At 45.1% G+C, this 16,903-nt stretch overlaps 1 non-coding gene across 1 annotated transcript; it reads right to left on the reverse strand.

Annotated features, from left to right (window-relative positions):
• Positions 1–14,226: 14,226 nt before the first annotated feature.
• On the reverse strand, positions 14,227–14,367 carry LOC120364710 (U4 spliceosomal RNA). The gene has a single exon (XR_005579866.1). It is a non-coding gene; the product is annotated as a U4 spliceosomal RNA (small nuclear RNA).
• Positions 14,368–16,903: the final 2,536 nt, after the last annotated feature.

Genomic DNA, 16,903 nt, shown 5'->3' on the forward strand with positions numbered 1-16,903 from the left:
CGGGGGACACAATCGGTTTACAAAGATAGAATTGAAAATACTGCAGAGTGTTTTGTTTGCATTTGGTATGTGAGGGATGCCGGATTCCGTATTGTTTTTAAGATACTTTTAAGGCTTTTTCTTTGATGAAGTGTGGGCGGAAACGCTTACATTTCTGTTTGAGGATCAAAAGGGGGTGACTCTTTTAAGAAATAGAATTCATTAGTTACCTAGTCTAGGCATTTAACTTTTTTCTCTTCAAAAAATTTGAGTTCCTGAATGCAGGTGCGGAACCTGCAGGTTTGTTGCATGGCTGTTCCTGTCCCATGGTAGTGTGCTGCCCCTATCAACCAGTCATCTATATTTGAAGGCCCACATCACAGGTATTGTGTCTTTCTGCTAATGCGCTCTCTCCCCTAACCCCCCGCTCCAGCCCTGGTGTTCCCCCTCATTGTTCAACTCACACTGTGGGCGAGAACCTGCGGTGTTTGGTTTTCTGTTCCCGTGTCTGTTTGTTGGGAGTGATGGCTTCCAGCCTCATCCGTGTTCCTGCAGGAAACATGAACTCATTCTTTATCGCTGCATGGTCATTCCATGGTGTTATATGAGCCACATTTTCTTGGTCCAGACTATCAGCATTCGAGTTGGTTACAAGTCTTTGCTATTCTATTTTTTAACATCACCGCTCCCGAAAGTCTTTGCTATTCTAAATAGTGCCTCAATAAACATACGTGTCCATGTTAAAAAAAAGTTCAGATTTTGAAACATTTTAGATTTCAGATTAGGCATAATATACTCGTACTGATTCATGCTACAAGGTGGATGAACGTTGGAAACATTTAGCCAAGTGAAAGAAGCCAGACATTAAAGGTTACATGTTACATAATTCAATGTGTGTTAAATGTCTAGTATAGGCAAATCTATAGAAACAGAAGCTGTTATTGTTTGCCTGGGGGTGGGGAAGAGAATAATGGAGAGTGATTCCTGATGTGTATGGAATTTCTTTTGGAATAATGAACATGTTCTAGAATTTAATAGTGTTAATGGTCACACAATTCTGTGTACACATAGAACTAAAACTACCAAAACGTATACTTTAATACCGTGAATTTTGACCAGGTGTGGTGGCTCACAGCTGTAATGGCAGCACTTTGAGAAGCTGTGTGGAAGGATTGCTTGAGATCAGGAGTTCAAGACCAGCCTGGGCACCATGTCGAGACCTCATCCCTATCAAAAATGGAAATAAATTAGCTGGGTAAGGGGGCTCATGCCTGTAGTCCTACCTACTGGGGAGGTGAGGTGGGAGGATCGCTTGAGCCCAGAAGATCAATGCTGCAGTGAACCACACTCATGCCAGTGCAACAGACTGAGCCTCTGTCTTGAAAAATAATAAAGGAATAAATTTTATAATATGTGAGTTTAAAAAACTGGATGAGAAAGAAATCAGATCAAATCTGGCTCTGAATTCCCATCTCAGTAACCTGGTGGGCATTCAATCTCGGGGATTCTTTTTTTTTTTTTTTTTTTTTTTTTTTTTTTAGAGGGAGTCTTGCTCTTGTTGCCCAGGCTGGAGTGCAATGGCGCAATCTTAGCTCACTACAACCTCTGCCTCCTGGAATTTCAGCAATTCTCCTGTCTCAGCCTCCCTAGTAGCTGGGATGACAGGCACCTGCCACCACACCCGGCTAATTTTTTGTATCTTTAGTAGAGACAGTGTTTCAGCATGTTGGCCAGGCTAATCTGGAACTCCAGACCTCAGATGATCCACCCGCCTTGGCTCCCAAAGTGTTGGGATCATAGAGGTGAGCCATCATGCCCAGCTCAGTCTCAGGCATTCTTACAGCTGCTTCCTGCCCCTTAAGGTCTCCAGGAATCCAGAAAGCTGACATAGACCAAGAAAGAAACTTCTGTATTCAGTTTGCAACATGACTGTTAATATTGTCATCGTCTCAACCCCCATTATACTTTGAAGTCTTCTGGTTCTCATGTTTACATGCTGTACCTGGGGATGGGAATCTAGGACCATCTTGGGACCCAGTGCCTATGCTACAGCCCACAGTGCATCCCCACCCTGCACTGAGTCTTACAGCTCCATAACCCCTAAGATAAGAAAGTTCTCAAGACTCCGTTCTATGAGAAGCAATGGACCACTCTCTCCTCCTGGGCTGCAGATGTCTTCTGCTTGCCCTTCCCTCCTTAAAACATTGCTTCTCTCTCTCTCAGAGGCACCTAGCATCATGAGTCAAAACTTTCCCAAAGGACAGGATGAGAGGATATTTTCAGGCAGCCTCTGCATGCCACGGAGGTCCTGTCTTCCTGCTTAGAGTGGAAGAAGTGAAATTTTCTGGGAAAAAGAAGTTATTATCTCAATATTCAATTCGAACATCCCGACACAAGGACTATAAATTGGTGGAGAATTGTCCTCTCCCCAGCACATTGGTTCTAGCCTGAGGCCTTGGATTCAGAGAGATAAACAGAGATCTCTGTCTACTCTGTCAGGATCATAGCTGACCTAAGCTAATGATGTCAAGCCCAGGTAGGAAAGAATGATGTTAGTCCAGTCCTCCCAGAAGCAGATGCCAGGACAGGATTAAACCTAGAAAGACTGTGGTTTTCGTTTTAAGGGCAATACTCGTAAAGAAAACAGTAGTGTGGAGAGGAAGGGCAGCAGGAGAATGCTAGAACACAGCAGATCATGATTTAAGAAACAGAGAGGGCTGGTCGAGGTGGCTCACACCTGTAATCCCAGCACTTTGGGCAGCTGAAGCTGGCGGATCACCTGAAGTCAGGAGTTCAAGACCAGTTGGCCAACATGAAAAAACCCTGTCTCTACCAGAAATACAAAAATTATACGGGAATAGTGGTGGGTGCCTGTAATTCCAGCTAGTTGGGAGCGTCGAATTGCTTGAACCACAGAGGTGGAGGTTGCTGTGAGCCAAGATCGCCAAAAGAAAGGAAGAGAGAGAGAGAGAAGTGAGAGAGAGAGAGAGAGAGAGAGAGAGAGAGAGAGAGAAGTTTTTGGGTAGAAATGACCTAATTGCCATGCAGTTAGGGGAAGTTTCAACAAGACCATCCGGAGGCCTTGCGCCAATCAGCAGAAAAAAGTACCCCGGGTCTTCCAGAAAGGGATCTGCCTTAGTGAGTATCTTCCAACACTCACGTCAGTGGTGAGAGAGTTTCACACATATATGGAAATGGGGTTTCAAGGGCAGCAACTGAAACCGTGGGTCTCTTACGCTGCTCCCCACCAGAGGAGACCAGCGAGTGCCTGTGAAGGTTCATGAGAGTAGGACAAAACACAGGGAAGGCTGTCGCTCTCTACACATTTCACTGAATAGGAAAATAAAGACGATCTAGGTCTTAAGGTCATTTTAAGAGGCAGCTTAGGGAAACGGAGACACTACTGGTTTGGCAGTTGACAGAGCTCCTGAGAGGGGACATGGCAGTACCATGCTAAAGTGAGAAATGTCCGTTCTTCACTTTGCTGCTCTTTACAACCAAGGGTTCCAATGCCCTTAAGTTCCAGACATTTTCAGAGTTGTTTTTCTTTTTCTTTGAGAGGGAGTCTCACTCTGTACCCTGTTGCCCAGGCTGGAGTGCAGTGGCGCCATCTCGGCTCACTAAGACCTCTGCCTCCGGGGTTCAAGCGATTCTCCTGCCTCAGCCTTTGCGTAGCTGAGATTACAGGTGGCCGCCACCCCGCTCGGCTAATTTTTTTTTTTTTTTTTAGTAGAGACGGGGTTTCACCATGTTGGTTGGGCTGGTCTCAAACTCCTGACCTTGTGATCTGCCCACCTTGGCCTCCCAAAGTGCTGGGATTATAGGCGTGAGCCACTGCGCCTGGCCAGTTTCAGAGTTTTTGATACAACTGTTGTTTCTGTGTTGCTTCACCTGCAGGTCCTGTCCACTCCTCTGGTCCGCTCCTAGAATATGGAATCTGTGGGGTAGGGCAAGGACAATTACAGTGGTGGCCCACTTTCCCATCTGTCTGCCTGCCACCCTGCTCCCTCAGGAGAAGTTCTTTCTCAGGAGGGTCCTCAGCCTCTCACGCAAATACGTCCCCGTGGGTCAACCTCCTAGTGCTCCAGGCATGATCCTCCATGTTAGAATCCTAGGCCAATGGCAGGTGAATATAACTCAATTGTGTATCTTCTCTACATTTCCCCCAAGAAGCAATATCTCAGTCTCTTCCAAAGATGCCCCCCTTTGCCTAAGAATCCTGTCTTCTCATGGTAAGATCCACATGCATTAATGCATTAAAGTGTGCTCTCTTGAGTGTAAAGGGAGCTACTACAGTACTGTGAGAATCCTGTTTTAGAGCAAACATGGAGGGTTCTAACTCCAGAAAACATACATGTTTTTTGTTCTTTTCCTTTGTTTTGTTTTGTTTTTTGAAACAGAGTTTCAGGCTGGGCGCGGTGTATCATGTCTGTAATCCCAGCACTTTGGGAGGCTGAGTCAGGTGGATCACAGGGTCAGGAGTTGGAGACCATTCTGGCTAGCATGGTGAAATCCTGTCTCTAAAAAAAATAATGAAAAAAATTTAGGGTCGGGCAAGGTGGCTCAAGCCTGTAATCCCAGCACTTTGGGAGGCCGAGGCGGGTGGATCACGAGGTCAAGAGATCGAGACCATCCTGGTCAACATGGTGAAACTCCATCTCTACTAAAAATATAAAAAATTAGGTGGGCATGGTGGTGTGTGCCTGTAATCCCAGCTACTCAGGAGGCTGAGGCAGGAGAATTGCCTGAACCCAGGAGGTGGAGGTTGCGGTAGGCCGAGATCACGCCATTGCACTCCAGCCTGGGTAACAAGAGCGAAACTCTGTCTCAAATAAAATAAAATAATAAAAATAAATAAATAATTAAAATTTTAAAAAAAATACTATTGGCCGGGTGTGGTGGCTCACACCTGTAATCCTAGCACTTTGGGAGGCTGAGGTGGGTGGATCACCTGAGGTCAGGAGTTCAAGACGAGACTGGCCATTATGGTGAAACCTCATCTTTATTGAAAAATAACAATAATAATAATAAAAAGAAACAGAGTTTCACTCTTGTTGCCCACACTGGAGTGCAGTGGTGTGATCTCAGCACACCGCAACCTCCACCTCCCAGGTTTAAGTGATTCTCCTGCCTCAGCCTCCCAAGTAGTTGGGATTACAGGCGTGCACCACCATGCCTGGCAAGGTTTTTAGTTTTAGTAGAGATGGGGTTTCACCGTGTGGCCAGGCTGGTCTCGAACTCCTGACCTCAGCTGATTCACCCGCCTCGGTCTCCCGAAGGGGTCGGATTATAGGCATGAGCCACTGCGCTTTCTTTCTTTCCCTTTGTTTTGTTTCCAAACTTTGGCCATCATGTACCACATGAAAATGTGAAAAAAAATCATGTGGAATTCTGCTGAGTGTCCTTAGTGGTGGGCAAGAAGTCCAAAAACCCAATTCCCCACCTCGTAGGAAGAAAAACCTTTCAGTAGGTGGAGGACCCTTCCATATCACCAGCCACTCATGGTGGCCTCTGAGGTCCCCTGAGAACTACTTGCTTCTTTCTGAAGTCAGCTGGAAGTGAATTTCCAGGCTAAGGCAATACATCACACAATTTTAAAATGAGAATGGGCCTTAGACACTTTATCATCCAGAAGTTTCTATACATTGGCCATGGCTTGGATTAGCTGTCTAAATTTCATCCTCTGTATGGAGGCAGGTGGGGGAAACATTAATATGCAAATTCCTGGGTCTTGCTTGTCAGGATTTCAGTTTCATAGATCTTAGAAGATGCCCAGAAATCCTTCCTTTAAAAAAGTTCCAGCTGGGCGCAGTGGCTCACATCTATAATCCCAGCACTTTGGGGGGCTGAGGCAGGTGGATCACGATGTCAGGAGTTTGAGACCAGCCTGACCAACATGGTGAAACCCCGCCTCTACTAAAAACACAAAAATTAGCTGTGCATGGTGGTGCGCACCTGTAAATCCCAGCTACTCAGGAGCCTGAGGCAGGAGAATCGCTTCAACCCAGGAGGTGGAGGTTATGGTGAACAGAGATCACACCACTGCACTCCAGCCTGCGTGACAGAGTGTGAGAATCCATTTCAAAAAATAAAATAAAATAAAGAAGTTCCATGGGAACTTGTGGGATTTTTTAGGGTAGTGAAATTATTCCGTATACTGTTATAATGGTGGATGCATGTCATCACACATTTGTCAAAACCTATGGAATGCGTTGGGCGTGGTGGCTCACACCTGTAATCCCAGTAATTTGGTAGGCCAAAGCAGCTGGATCACTTGAGGTCAGGAGTTTGAGACCAGCCTGACCAACATGGCAAAACCCCATCTCTACAAAAAAATACAAAAAATCAGCTGGGCATTGTGGTGCATGCCTGTCATCCCAACTACTTGGGAAGCTGAGACAGGAGAATCGCTTGAACCTGGGAGGTGGAGGTTGCAGTGAGCTGAGATTGTGTCACTGTACTCCAGTCTGAGTGACAGGTGAGATTTTGTCCTTAAAAAAAAAAAAAAAATGGAATATACAACACCAAGAGTGAACCCTAATGTAAACTATGAGCTTTGGTTGATAATGATGTGTCGATCAATGTTAGTTCACCTATTGTCATGATGTTGATGGTGGTGAAGGCTGTGTGGGTGGGTGGGGGATATGTGGGAACTCTCTGTACGTTCTGTTCAACGTTGCTGTGAATTTAAAGCTGTTCCAAAAAAATACTCTATTAGAAAAGTAAAAGCTCTATGGGCTTACGAAGTCATCAGGAAAAGAAAAGAAGAATCCTGTCTTCTAAAGTAGAGAGATGGGCAGTCTTTTAACCAGTCCCTTGTGTCACTTTATCAGGCCTTGATCCCAGAAGTGCTGACTCCCACGTGCTGAAGAGTGTTGAGCTGTGAGAGTGTTGCTCCCTCCCCCAGTGCCCTGGAGCAGTACACATTCATCTCCATGAGAGTCATATTTCTGAGCCTCATCCCCCTCCCACCTGAAGCATAGCATGCTCAGGGTAGTCTCTTCCTGACTCTGGGGAATTTCCTTTGAGACTCTGTGGCCTGAAGGTTGGTAACTTTCATGCAGTTTAGCTCAAGGTTAACAGCTGGATCTTAAGCTCCAGCCAGCTGGGCATGCTCCTTTTCCTGCCCATATCAGCAGCCACATCAGAGTCTTGCACTAGCCAGGGCCCCAGCTCCCAGCTGGAGAAAGTAGAAATTAGCCTGGTCATGGTAGTGGGACCTGTAATCCCAACTACTTGGGAGACTGAGGCAGGAGAATTGCTTGAACCCAGGAGGCAGATATTGCGGTGAGCTGAGATCACACCACTGAACTCCAGCCTGAGTAACAGAGCTAGACCCTGTCTCAAAAAATAAAAAATAAACTCAACAAAGGACCAAAAAAAAAAAAAAAAAATCAGAGCCCAATAAAACACCTCTAACTTTTCTGTATCACTTAGCGCAGTCCTTTGAATGTGATAGACAATAAATGTTTGCTATCAATTTCAACTAAATAGCTTCCACTATCACTGAACATTAGTTTATCCGGTTCATCCTCACAGCAGACTTCCTCAGTTTAAAGTCCTGAAAAACTATTAGAAAAATGTAAGCATCATTAACTTTTTTTTTTTTTTTTTTTTGAGACGGAGTTTCACTCTTGTTACCCAGGCTGGAGTGCAGTGGCGCGATCTCGGCTCACCACAACCTCTCCTGGGTTCAGGCAATTCTCCTGCCTCAGCCTCCTGAGTAGCTGGGATTACAGGCACGCGCCACCATGCCCAGCTAATTTTTCGTATTTTTAGTAGAGACGGCGTTTCACTATATTGACCAGGATGGTCTCGATCTCTTGACCTCGTGATCCACCCGCCTCGGCCTCTCAAAGTGCTGGGATTACAGGCTTGAGGCACTGCGCCCGGCACATCATTAACATTTTACTCCATGGCTTCAACTCCCCGAGGTCAACAGTGCTGGCATTTTTCACCTGCCCAAGTACAAATCAGCTCTTAGATCAGATGGCTGCTGCAGGCCTGGGCTCTTCTTTTCCAAAATAGCTGTTTTCACTGTGATTGGAATAAGCGCAGCGGCTGCTGTTGGAAGGGGAGGGATGCAGGGGAAAGCTGTGAGGAGGCTTTGTGAGTTGGCAGATGCTACGATTTCCCTCCCGGTGCAGCAATTGTGTTGAGCTATATGTTTTTGCATAGACACATTCCTTTGGCAAACAGACTGTTCTTTTTCGTTTCTGCTTCCAACAGACTGATGGCATCCTGTGCAGTAAGGGGGAGGCATGCTCCGCCAGGAGGCGGAACCCAAGGCTGACTACTCTCAACGGAGCCGGCCCCTAGTGTTGCAGGCCCCAGGGAAAGCCACAAGGGGTCGCCTCTGTGCACGGGTGAAATCTGATTTGAGAGACAAAATACCCTTGACAGTGGATGGGCAACGAGGAAGCTGGAGAAGGCGACTAGAGTCGTGAAGAGGACAGAGTACGTGTAAATCGACTGAGCCAATTCAGCAACACACAACTCCTGGGTCTTTTTGAACAGGTGAAAATTAGCTGCTCTCTTGCAGCCTTGTGACCAGACTGAAATGAAAATAAACCCCAAGTCAAATATGTACAAAAAGTTATTCAGCAAGCAGTTCTTAGCAAACTGGCAAAGAACAGTTCATATAACCAGTTGTTTTCTTTCTTTCTTTGTTGTTTTTGTTGTTGTTGTTTGTTGTTTGTTTGTTTTTGTTTTGAGACTGAGTATCATTCCATTGCCCAGGCTGGAGTTCACTGCAACCTCCATCTCCCAGGTTCTAATTCTCCTGCCTCACCCTCCCAAGTAGCTGGGCTTACCGGCATGTGCCATCACGCCCGGCTAATTTTTGTATTTTTAGTAGAGACAGGGTTTCACCATGTTGACCAGACTGGTCTCGAACTCCTGACCTCAGGTGATCCACCTGCCTTGGCCTCCCAAAGTGTTGGGATTACAGGCGTGAACCACCGCACCCAATCTTTTTTCTTTTCTTTTCTTTTTTTTTTTGGAGACAGGGCAGGCAGAGATAAAAACAGGGTCATAGCTAAGAACTGTGGGAATCACCACTCTCTGGTCACCCAGTTGGTGTCACTGACGCACAGTCTCCCAAGGAGACTGGCAGTGGGAAAGACTCACTTCCTGGTATAAGCCAGCCCTTTTTTCACACATCCCTACTCCCAAAACACACACACACACACACACACACACACACACACCACTCCCTGGACGCTACCTGAACACTTTTGCATGCACTGTGATGAAGAGCAGTGACCTCAATCCTCAGGCCCCCCTGAGATGATGGTTTCCACACATGTGGACCCAGGAGCAGACAGAAAAGTTGGAAGGCAATGCCAGGAATCCAGGACTTTGGACCTTGCATGATGCTGAATCTTTCACATTTTATTCTTCCGTGTGGTATAAATTCAGTTGGTTTATTTTTTCATGAATTAGTCAGATGATTGACAATGTGATGTATCATTTAGATTTTTCAATACCCAACTGCCCCCCAGCAGAAAGTCATTGTATCTACTCCAGGCTTTTTGAAACATTTTTTTTTTTTTTTTTTTTTTTTTTTTTTTTTTTTTTTTGCTGAGGCAAGAGAATCACTTGAACCCAGGAGGCAGAGGTTGTGGTGAGCTGAGATTGCACTCCAGCCTGGGCAGCAAGAGAGAAACTCCATCTCAAAAACAAAAAACAAAACAAAACAAAATTATATCATGTAGTGAACTGAAGTTTTTTTTGTTTTTGTTTTTTTGTTTTTGTTTTTGTTTATAAAGATGGGGTTTCACCATGATGGCCAGGCTGGTCTTGAACACCTGACCTCAGGTGATCCACCCACCTTGGCCTCCCAAAGTGCTAGGATTACAGGTGTGAGCCACCACGCCCAGCCATGAACTGAAGTTTTTATCACATAAAAATTGGATTCAAAAGTGCTTTTTCTTCTTCTTCTTTTGATATGGAGTCTCGCAGTGTTACCCAGCCTGTAGTGCAGTGGCTATTCACAAGCGTGATCATAGCTCACTGAAGCCTCAAACCCCTGTGCTCAAGCAATCCTCTTGGCTCAGCCTTCCAAGTAGCTGGGACCATAGGCGCATGCTACCATGTCTGGCTCAAAAGCTACCTTGAATCAATGAAGAGCTTGAGTATGTGATGGGCTGTTGTGTGGAAAGCAGGTTTAAAAGTGTTTTGAATTCCTCTGATGTATAGGTTTTAGATCTAAAGGGACAGGAACTATAATCCTATTCAAAGATTTCTGGGCAAGGCACAGTGGCTCATGCCTATAATCCCAGCACTTTGGAAGACCAAGGTGAGAGGATCACTTGAGGCCAGGAGTTTGAGACCAGCCTGGGCAACATAGCGAGACCCTGTCTCTGTTCAAAAAAAGAAATTAAAAAAAAGATTTCTATCTGCAATAGCTGCCTTGATAAGTGATGCGTTCCCCAGGACTACAGTTGTTCTGGTAAAGGGGGAATGACCTTGATGTTAGGGAGTTCAGTCCTGGACTGGATGCTTGCAAAGGTCCATTGCAGCATTAAAATTCTAGTCTGCTTTGTTCTATTGCTTACTGTGAATATTATCAAAGATTTACTCGCCGGGTGCGGAGGCTCATGCCTGTAATCCCAGCACTTTGGGAGGCCAAGGCGGGCGGATCACGAGGTCAGGAGATGGAGACCATCCTGGGTAACATGGTGAAACCCTGACTCTACAAAAAGGAAAAAAAAGAAGTAAAAAAGATTTACTGATCTCAAGAGCTTCATGGTAGGTTAAAAAGAGGAAGAACGGCTGGGCGCGGTGGCTCAAGCCTGTAATCCCAGCACTTTGGGAGGCCGAGGCGGGTGGATCACGAGGTCGAGAGATCGAGACCATCCTGGTCAACATGGTGAAACCCCGTCTCTACTAAAGGTGCAAAAAAAAAAATTAGCTGGGCATGGTGGCGTGTGCCTGTAATCCCAGCTACTTAGGAGGCTGAGGCAGGAGAATTGCCTGAGCCCAGGAGGCGGAGGTTGCGGTGAGCCGAGATCGTGCCATTGCACTCCAGCCTGGGTAACAAGAGCGAAACTCCGTCTCAAAAAAAAAAAAAAAAAGAGGAAAAACGGTGTACAAAGAAGTGGAGAACCAAATTTCTTTCTTTGAAATATTTCCAGTATCCTCAGGCAAACAAGATACACGATTCAACTTAACACAATAAATATTTACTAAAGCTGACTTTTGGTGAAGCTCAGGCTTGTTGGTAAAAATTCAGAGAGGAATTGAGACAGCCCCAAGAATCTTGGAGAGGTATACATTAAAACAAGTAGTATAAACAACAAGATGGTGTATGCTAAGGGTTCAAGGAATTTTTGCACTGTATGTCCTATACGAATTCAGAGGAAGGAGAAATTCTTTGTTTTGGGCAGACACATAATTATGTATATCAATAGTGCCTTAGCAAATATTTTGTACATACAACTTACACTACTAACTGCAATAAAATCTGTTTATATCTTGATCTGAGGACTTGCTACAAGCAGGGCCATGGGACAGAAGCAGCAAGCAGGCACTTGCTAGACTTCAACCACAAGAAGAAAGGCCAAGACTTTCAAAGCCTTCCTGAGTGGGGACAGCAAAGGAAGGAAGACAGGAAAACAGGATATAAGCAAAGGGGTTCTCTTCTGGGCATAATGATGGGCTAAATGATATTACTGACTAACTTGTAATTTTTTAAAATTTACTTTGTCATTATATAGGAAGCTTAACGATTTCTCAGTCCTTCGATAAATTCACAGCACATCCAGTTTGCCTCAATTACATCTTTACTCATTCTTTTCAAGAATTTCTGGGCCAGGCATGGTGGCTCATGCCTGTATTCCCAGCACTTTGGGAAGCCTAGGTGAGAAGACCACCTGAGGTCAGGGTTTCGAGACTAGCTTGGCCAACATGGAGAAATCCTGCCTCTACTAAAAATACAAAAATTAGTTGGGCGAGATGGCAGGTGCCTATAGTCCCAGCTACTAGGGAGGCTGAGGCAAAAGAATTGCTAGAACCTGGGAGGTGGAGGTTGCTATGAGCCGAGATCGTGTCACTGCACTCCAGCCTGGGCAACAGAACAAAGCTCCATCTCGAAAATAAAATAAAATAAAAATAAAAAAGAATTTCTGTCTTCCTTTGGAAAGAAGAAACGAATAGGAAAATAGTAAATTTTTTGAGACACCAGACACTTTATATACATTATCCTATTTTCTGTTGAAAATGAGTAGTATTATCACCTCTACTTAATCAATGCAGAAACTGACACACAAAAGTGTAATTAACTTGCCCAAGGTAATATGGCTGAGAAGAAACAATGCAAACTCAGATCCACCTGGCTACAAAGCACATGGTTTTAAACTACCCTACACTGATTTCCCATTGTCTCCTGTATGCACACCCAGCTATTGATGGTGATGATGTTGGTGAGGAGGAGAATATTAACTGCAATATGCTAATGAACTCAATTGTAGAATCAGGTTCTCATGGTTCTAGAACAGAAGCAAGACAATATTAACAACCAACACAAGAGGGACCTGTAACACCAGACTATAGGGAAATAGCGACCGTTTCCAAAGCGAGCCTGCCCACTCCTGAACTCCAGGAGAAAAGCAGTCCTGGGAGCACTGTTGCTACTTCCAATGCAGACAGTTCAATATTGCATTTTAATCCTTAACTGATTTAAAAGCCAACGATTATCCTTTGATTAATTTAATAATTTTTTTTTTTTTTAATTTTTTAGAGACAGGGACTTGCTGTATCACCCAGGCTTGAATACAGTGGCATGAGCATAATCACAGCTTACTGCAACCTCAAAATCCTTAACTCAAGCAATCCTCCCACCTCAGCCTCCTGAGTAGCTGGGACTACAGATGTGTCATCAAGCCTGGCTAAGTTTTTTAATTTTCTGTAGAATCAGGGTCTTGCTATTGCCCAGGCTGATCTTGAACTCCTGGCCTCAAGTGATCCTCTCCCCTCAGCCACTCAAAGTATTGAGATTACAGGCGTGAGATACCACACCCAGCCATTAAATTTAAATGAGTCTGTTAATAAAACATTAAGAGGCCAGGCGAGGTGACTCATACCTGTAATCCCAGGACTTTGGGAGGCTGAGGCAGGCAGGTCACTTGAGGCCAGGAGTTCGAGACCAGCCTGGCCAACATGACAAAACCCCGTCTCTGCTAAAAATTCAAAAATTAGCCTGGCATGGTGGTGGGCACCTCTAATTCCAGCTACTTGGGAGGCTGAGACAAGGAGAGTCACTTGAACCTGGGAGGTGGAGGTTGCAGTGAGTCGAGATCATGCCACTGAACTCCAGCCTGAGTGATAGAGTGAGACTCAGTCTCAAAAAAAAAAAGACATTAAGATGGAATTTTTGCATGAACTTCAACAAAACAATATGTGGCTTCATCATATGTGACTTTATTTTTATTTCATTAAGATTTATTTATTATCTAGATTAAATACAGAAACAATTTTCTTTTTTTAAAAAAGACAGGGTTTCACCATGTTGGCCAGGATGGTCATGAACTCCTGACCTCAGGTGATCCGCCCACCTCGGCCTCCCAAAGTGCTGAGATTACAGGCGTGAGCCACCTCGCCTGGCCCAGAAACAATTTTCATAAAAAAATATTTTTAAGTAAGCAATCTGAGGCATCTATTTTGAATGGAAACATGGAATTTTCTAATTTAATCCCAATAACAAATCCAGCATTCACATTAAAGAAAAGGTAGTCAAACAAGGTCACTGTGCTCCTGGCTGAACTGTGTGTTTTTCAGGAGTGGGAGAGAGAAAGAGAGAGGGAGAGGATCGAATATAAGAAATCCAGAGAAGAGAGGGGAAATAGAATGAGAAACAGATGGTCTCAGATTTCCAAACCGGAACTTCTGCTTTTTCTTTTGCGGGGTTGGTTATTTACCATTTGTAATCCTATCCAAAAAGAGGAGACAGTTAACAATGGCCTTCTAGTAACAACTCACACAGCTGATGGTGGCTGGAAGTCAGGCCAGCAACTTCCTGGGAGCAAGGGAAGGAGAGTTCTGGGCCCTTTGCCTTGCCCCACCCCACCCGCCGTGCAGGCTACTGCCCCTGGTGAATTCCAGTTTAGGGCTTGGTTCAGGCTGACTGAGAGAATCTCCGGTCCCACGGAGCCAGCCTTGGTTTGGGCCCAGTGTGTGTGTGTGTGTGTGTGTGTGTGTGTGTGTGTGTGTGTGTGTGTGTGTGTGTGTGTGTGTGTTTAAATTCAGTCTCCGTAGAGACTGTCAAAAATTGCCAACGCCGACTATATTGCAAGTTGTCATGGTGGGGTATTGGAAAAAGTTTTCAATTAGCAATAATCACGCTTCAGATAAACCTCTTTGGCTGCAATACTACCACTGCGCAAAGCTGTGGAGGGGGGGTTGTTGTTGTTTTGTGTTTCGTTTTTCTTTTTTGTTTTTAAGACAGAGTCTCCCTCTGCCGCCCAGGCTGGAGTGCAGTAGCAAGATCTTGGCTCGCTGCAACCTCTGCCTCCCAGGTTCAAGCAATTCTTCTGCTTCAGCCTTCCAAGTAGCTGGGATTACAGGCGCCCACCACCATGCCTGGCTAATTTTTGTATGTTTAGTAGAGAGAGGGTTTCCTCATGTTGTCCAGGCTGGTCTCGAACTCCCGACCTCAGGTGATCCGCTCACCTCGGCCTCCCAAAGTGCTGGAATTACAGGCCTTAGCCACCCACCCAGCCCTGTGTGTGGTTTTCATACTCAGCCCTATCCATGGTGTGCAGAGCAGAGGCCCCCAGTCCACAGTGCAGTAGGGTGTATGGTGTGTCTTCTAGTTCTAAAAAGAAGCGTTTATATCTGTCAAGTTCTACTTTCACATTTCCAGTTTGCTGCCATGACACTTTTTTCAACATATCCGAAATAAATTTAGCAAACCCCTCTCTTCCTGTCCTAAATAAGCTTCTCTTCTCTTCTAGACTCAAACATTTTTCCTTCACCTCCCATATCTAAGTCGTTCTCAATCCTCTAGAAGGGGTGGATTTACTTCCAAAATATCTCTTTTACCTAATTTTTTATTTTAAATAAACTGCCAACATCCTATTCAAACAATTTCTCAACATCAAAGTCAGTTCTTCTATATTCCTGAAAACATGCTGATGTTTTCCTTGAGAAATGGATATCATTTATTTTTACTTTTTTTTTTTTTTTTTTTTTTTAAAGAAAACAGGGTCTTGCTATATTGCCCAGGCAGGTCTCAAACTCCTGGACTCAAGCTGTCCTCCCACCTCTGCCTCCCTAAGAGCTGGGATTACAGGCATGAGCCACAGTGCCCAGCCAGGTGAACCTCCACCTCCCAGGTTCAAGTGATCCTCCAGCCTTAGCCTCCCAAGTAGCTGGGATTACAGGCATGTAATCATTATCATGATTTTTGTATTTTTAGTAGAGACAGGGTTTCACCATGTTGGCCAGGCTGGTCTCGACGTCCTGACCTCAAGTGATCCACCTGCCTTCGGCCTCTCGAAGTTCTGGGATTACAGATGTGAGCCACTGTGTCTGGCCAGCAGGCCTTTTAAACTCCTTCAGACTAACAGCAAAGGAAAACTATCGAGGTTTCTTGAACTGGCTTCTGTCCCCTCTGATAGGCCCAGGAGATTTGAAATTGTCAAGAATTTCACTTACAGGCAGTGCTTGACTTACGACCACGGTCGGGACCGCGGAACGGTTGTAACACGACTTGGTCATAAGTTGAGTAGGCTATATGTACAGTTGAAATGGTGCTCGCAGAGATGGTAGTGCTGCCAGAAGCTGGTCCGCACTGTCGTACGGCCAGCCGGGCAACGTTTGCGCTGCCAGAAGCGGAGCAGTCGTGGCTATCAATTGTGGTTATAAAGTCGAATGGTCGTAAATTGCATAGGTTGTAAGTTGATCAGTACCTGTATTTTCATTCCTCACAGATCATTTCTACAAAACTAGCTCCAGCTCTCATTTTATAGTTGTTACCCCTGGGATATTAGCAACAGGCAAAGAGCTGTCCTCCCCAGGTTTTAACGAGTAGAAATAGGAAAACTCAGGAATTGAGAGGTGGATGAACCTGGACTGTATTTTCACCTGTACCTATTTTGTTTTCCCTTTTTCTTTCCTCCTTCCATTCTAATCCCAGCATTACTAGTAGTAATGTTAGCTAGACCCAAGCCCATCGTAAGGATGACTTCTCCTTTAGCAAGAAAGTGCCTGCTAGGGACAGTCCAACTTTAAATACTGTGTTTTATTGTCAGGTGACATGAGCTGAGGTTTGCTTCAGAAAATATGGCGACTTTATTTATAAGTGGCCTCACACCTTCCCAGGGGTCTAGCAAGGCCTGTTTCACACCTTTTTCTTTCTTTCTTTTTTTTTTTTTTTTTTTGAGAAGGAGTTTCTCTCTTGTTGCCCAGGCTGGAGTGCAATGGTGCAATCTCGGCTCACCGCAACCTCCCCTTCCCGGGTTCAAGTGATTTTACTGCCTCAGCCTCTCAAGTAGCTGGGATTATAGGCATGCACCACCATGCCTGGCTGATTTTGTATTTTTTAGTAGAGATGGAGTTTCTCTATGTGTTTTTTGTTTTGTTTTTTTTTTTTTTTTTAGACGGAGTTTCGCTCTTGTTGCCCAGGCTGGAGTGCAATGGTGCGATCTTGGCTCACCGCAACCTCCGCGTCCTGGGTTCAGGCAATTCTCCTGCCTCAGCCTCCTGAGTAGCTGGGATGACAGGCACGTGCCACCATGCCCAGCTAATTTTTTGTATTTTTAGTAGAGATGGGGTTTCACCATGTTGACCAGGATGGTCTCGATCTCTTGACTTCGTGATCCACCCGCCTTGGCCCCCAAAGTACTGGGATTACAGGCTTGAGCCACCATGCCTGGCCCAGTTTCTCCATGTTTGCCAGGCTGATCTTGAACTCCCTGACCTC

Source organism: Saimiri boliviensis, chromosome 6 (assembly GCF_048565385.1).
Source record: "Saimiri boliviensis isolate mSaiBol1 chromosome 6, mSaiBol1.pri, whole genome shotgun sequence".
NCBI lineage: Eukaryota > Metazoa > Chordata > Mammalia > Primates > Cebidae > Saimiri > Saimiri boliviensis.